The sequence below is a fragment of the Bubalus kerabau genome, chromosome 10, assembly GCF_029407905.1.
Source record: "Bubalus kerabau isolate K-KA32 ecotype Philippines breed swamp buffalo chromosome 10, PCC_UOA_SB_1v2, whole genome shotgun sequence".
Classification (NCBI taxonomy): domain Eukaryota; kingdom Metazoa; phylum Chordata; class Mammalia; order Artiodactyla; family Bovidae; genus Bubalus; species Bubalus kerabau.
In genome coordinates, this window is record NC_073633.1 from 10,118,882 (window position 1) to 10,123,984 (window position 5,103).

The 5,103-nt window shown below is 46.8% G+C and overlaps 1 non-coding gene across 1 annotated transcript; it reads right to left on the bottom strand.

The window, feature by feature from the left end:
• Window positions 1-1,625: 1,625 nt before the first annotated feature.
• Window positions 1,626-1,698, bottom strand: TRNAW-CCA (transfer RNA tryptophan (anticodon CCA)). The gene has a single exon. It is a non-coding gene; the product is annotated as a tRNA-Trp (tRNA).
• Between the last annotated feature and the right edge of the window lie 3,405 nt (window positions 1,699-5,103).

Genomic DNA, 5,103 nt, shown 5'->3' on the forward strand with positions numbered 1-5,103 from the left:
CAGCAAAGTGAGAACTAGAGGGACTGAATTGTAGGGCAGAGTTTTCAATTTCACTAAGTAATTTTTAAAAGATAAGTAGTTTGGATAAACTACCTTATAACCCTTGAAAGTAAGTTTTTTCATCTCTACAATATGTGGGTTAGAAGAGGTGATTTCTAAGATTTTTTTCTGGCTTGACAATATCAGATCTGTTACTGGTAAAATAGGAATATGATAGATTTTCCAAGTCTCTTCGCTTTGCTGCTGCTGCTAAGTCACTTCATTCTTGTCCGAACCTGTGCGACCCCATAGACAGCAGCCCACCAGGCTCCCCCATCCTTGGCAAGAACGCTGGAGTGGGGTTGCCATTTCCTTCTCCAATGCATGAAAGTGAAAAGTCAAAGTGAAGTCACTCCGTGGTGTCCGACCCTCAGCGACCCCATGGACTGCAGCCCAACAGGCTCCTCTGTCCATGGATTTGCCAGGCAAGAGTACTGGAGTGGGGTGCCATTATCCCAAAGTGATAATTCCAAAATGCCGATATTAGCTCATGCCCTTCTTAACATTCTTCAGTGACTCCCAGTTACTTTCAGGAAAAACAGACAAACCCTGGTGGTCTCTGCCACTCCCACTAGTACTATCTCAACAGACATTCGGAACTTCTTGCAGCTTGTGGAGTGTACAAAGTCCTTTCTTGTCTTTACGCTTTGCACACGCCGTGCCCTCTGCCTGGAACACCCTTCGCTGTTTCCTTTGTTTGCCTGCTGCTACTTATCTTTTAAGATTCAGTAGAGCATAATTAGGGCTTCCTTGGTCTCTCGGTGGTAAAGAACCTGCCTGCTAATGCAGGAGATGTGGGCTCTATTCTTGGGTTGAGAAGATCCCCTGGAGAAGGAAACGGCAACCCCACTCCAGTGTTCTTACCTGGGAAATTCCATGGACAGAGGAGCCTGGCAGGCTATAGTCCATGGGGTCGCAAAGGAGACACGACTTAGCGACTAAACAACAACAGGACTTAATTGCAGAAGGCCTTTTTTCTTCCTTCTTCTATTCTCCTTCTTATTTCTTTTGAAGGGTTTGCCATACTGTAATGAAATAATCTCCTTACTTCTCTCTTTCCCTAGGTTATGTGTCTCTTGAGAGCAAAACCCGCTTTCTTTTGTTTCCCTTTCTCCGTATATTCCTATGAAGAAGGAAATGGCAACCCACTCTAGTATTCTTGCCTGGAGAATCCCATGGACAGAGAAGCCTGGTGGGCTATAGTTCATAGGGTCACAAAGAGTTGGACATGACTGAAGCGACCTAGCACGCATATATTCCTAAGCATCCAACACGATGCTTGTCTTACAGGAATTGCTCGTTAACCTTTGTTGAATGAATGAAAGCATGAGCAAGTCAAAACAGGGGATGCTGGAACCACAGTTTCAGTGAAGTTTATTTCTGCAGTGCTTGGTGTATGTATGCAGGTCTGCAAGGCTCGCTCTACATGTTTGGGTAGAACCCCTTGAGATCTCAGAGGCCTACAGTTCCCTGAGGTCTGACTGGTTGTATAGAGGTCATTGCATACACTGTCCACTGTCCCTCCATTTCTTTTTTTTGTTTTAATTTGGCTGTAATGGGTCTTAGTTGCAGCATAAGGGATCAAATTCCCTGACCAGGGATTGAACCTGGGCTCCCTGCATTGGAAGCGTGGAGTCTTAACCACTGGACCACCAGGGAATACCCCCTCATTCTTATGTATGCTGATGTATATAATCAGTGACGTTTGCAATCAATAAAGTTTGTGAGCACTTTCTGTGATTCAAGCCATGTGTTTGCTGCTGCTGCTGCTGCTCCGGAGCTTCAGTCGTGTCTGACTCTGTGCGACCCCACAGACGGCAGCCCACCAGGCTCCCCCGTCCCTGGGATTCTCCAGGCAATAACACTGGAGTGGGTTGCCATTTCCTTCTCCAGTGCATAAAAGTGAAAACTGAAAGTGAAGTTGCTCATTCGTGTCCAACTCATAGCGACCCCATGGACTGCAGCCTTCCAGGCTCCTCCGTCCATGGGATTTTCCAGGCAAGAGTGCTGCAGTGGGGGGCCATTGCTTTCTCCAGTGTTTGATGCTGGAAATAATCAGATAGCATCCCAGTGTTTGAGCAGCTTGAAGTAGAGATAGGTATGTAAATAAACCATCACCAAAGAATGTTTTAGAAATAAGATATAAGAAGAAGGAAAATGATGATGCCAACAGCAGGCAATGCCAGGTGAATGCCAGTAGGACCATTCTACTGAGCCCCCGGCATCGTACCATGTGCACCCTTTTATTATCTGATTCCACCTTCACACTCACCCTACGAGGTGGGTGCCATCATCAACACCCCCATTTTACAGATGAAAATAATGAAGATTCAGAAAGGACCTGTGCTGTGTCCTGGATCATACAGCTGGTAAATGATGTGGCAGGTTTAAATCTAGAGCTGTTGGACTTTAAAGCTTATTCTTTTGATCAGGAACCCATTCTGTTTACCAGGAACCAGGCCTAACCAAACAAGTTACTTGTTAAGGGCTTCCAATATCACCTCACATACTGGTGGATTAAAAAATACTTTTTATTATCATTCACATTTTAAATCATGTACAAAAAATAGAGAGGATTGTATATAAACCCCGGGTACCCATCTTCTTACCCAGATTAGAACATGAGCAAGACTAAGGTTGGTGGTCTGAAGCCAATAGCAAGGGGTCTCTGTCTTTGGATAAAGCACAAGGTTGAAGTCAAGAGGACCTTTCAGTTTTAACACCGTCACCCTGTGGAGTTCAAAGATAACAGAATGAGGAGATGGCCTATTCAAAGGTCAAAGCGCTCCGCGTTTGGCCATCAGTTTGATCAGGGCACCCTTCCGCAGTTTGGTTCAGCAAACATTCATCTATGCCTGGCTGGTCCTCAGTGCTGCTTTGGGAGGGGAGTGGCGGTGAGGGATGAGACAACAGGGCGGGGTGGGGAAAATGCTCGGCGAGGGAAGTGCTGCTGGGAGGGCGTTGGGATGGGCAGAGTTGGAAAGGACGTGGCGTTGGAGCTGGGCTAGAGGAATGGACAGGGCTTGGGCAGCCACAGGCAGGAAGTGAGAATGCCCGAGGCTGGAACTCCAGTACCTGCAAAATGTAGGTCTGAGGAGTGGGCACTGTGTGGTCTTCTAGATACAGGACTTGGAATAGAGGTGAATTGAAACTCACTAGAAAATTTGATCCAAATGAGGCCCCTTAGGCTGTCAAAGTAATTGCTTTGGGACGCTCTCATGTTCTGAGGGCACGTTCAGCACATCTGAGTGACTAGCCAGACCGTCAGATGAAAGTGGCTCATCCCTCTCCACCTCATACCCTCCCTACAGCCTTGCTCACTTCTTGTGTGTTAGTCACGCAGTTGTGTCCAAATGTTTGCGACCCCATGGACTGTAGTTCACCAGGCTCCTCTGTGCATGGGATTTTCCAGGCAAGAGTACTGGAGTGGGTTGCCATTACCTTCTCCAGGGGATCTTCCAGACCCAGGGATCGAATCCCAGTCTCCTGCACTGCAGGCAGATTCTTTACCATCTGAGCCATCTGCTCTCAAATAGACTCTGCTGACACCCCTTTTCTCTCTTTCCACCTGGGACTCCCTTCCTCCTGTCTTCATCTGTTTGGGCCTCATCTCAGGTGTCAGCCTCCTCGGAGCCTTTCTGTGGCCCTTCCTCCCCTAGGCTGGCAGCCCGTTGCAGGGCATGCATCCTGTGGTGCTGTCTGTGTCCCTGTTTCTCACGGGAGCTCCTGGAGGCACAGAATGGATCCTTTTCTACACTCTCCTTCCAGTGCCCAGCACACAGACGTACCCAAGTGGATATATTTTTAAATGAGTGGTTCAGTTCAGTTCAGTCACTCAGTCGTGTCCGACTCTTTGCGACCTGATGGACTGCAGCACTCCAGGCTTCCCTGTCCATCACCAACTCCCGGAGCTTACTCAAACTCATATCCATAGAGTCAGTGATACCATCCAACCATCTCATCCTCTGTCGTCCCCTTCTCCTCCTGCCTTCAGTCTTTCAGGGTCTTTTCTAATGAGTCAGCTCTTCGCATCCGGTGGCCAAAGTATCAGAGTTTCAGCTTCAGCATCAGTCCTTCCAGTGAGTATTCAGGACTGATTTCCTTTAGGATGGACTGGTTGGATCTCCTTGCTGTCCAAGGGTGAGTTAATCATTTTATGAAAATGAATGGCTGCTTACACACATACCTTAATTTTCACTGTGGGATTGACTCTGCTGAAGTTGCAAAGGCTGATCTCTGCTAAGTTCAGTTTCTCCAGTACTGATACAATCGCAGGAAAGTAATTGGAAGGGGATTTAAATGGCAAGCTAGGGCTGTCTCTCTTATCGCTGGTGAGTGATCAACCCTTTCACACGGGAGAGAGAGGAAATGTCAACCAAATGTCACCAGTCCATTCTGAGATTATCTAGCCGCATGCATGCTGTTTTGAGGCTGAGTTTTTAGGTCAGATGTATTTAGCATTATAAACATGTTGACTGTAATTAAGATAATGTCCAACCCCATTTGTAAGATGCTGGTTTAACACACTCTGCTGTTGGTTGCTAAACTAGGGGGAAGGAGGGAGCGCCATTCTAATTCTGCCCAAAGAGCTGCTGGTTTTTCCTTGTTTGATGGTGTGGTTGCCATAAAACAGTGTGTTCCTGACTGTTTTAAGGGAGGATTAAAGGCGGTCCACTCTGAGAGGGGATCCAGGGCAAGAAGGCAACAGTCTGTTTAAATAGCCTCATTGTAATACTTTCAAGGCAAAAGTAAATTGTCATGCCATTTTTAGACAGCATCCATTGCACCCATGTTGAGATTAAAGCTTATTTGCTTCTCATGGGATCACGCAACTTAGAATGTCATGCTTGGATGTGGCCGTGTCAAAGAATAGCAGCAGAACCTCTAGGTTAGGGAGGGAAATAGCCCCTCTCCTGCTCACAGGAATGTAACTGACATGACATTGAAGGGAAATTTGATAGGAACAGCCAGCTTTAAATGGTACATACAGTTTGACCCAGCAATTCCACTTCTAGGAATCTGGCTTACATACATCCTCACCTGTGTTCTCAGAGATGCTTGTGT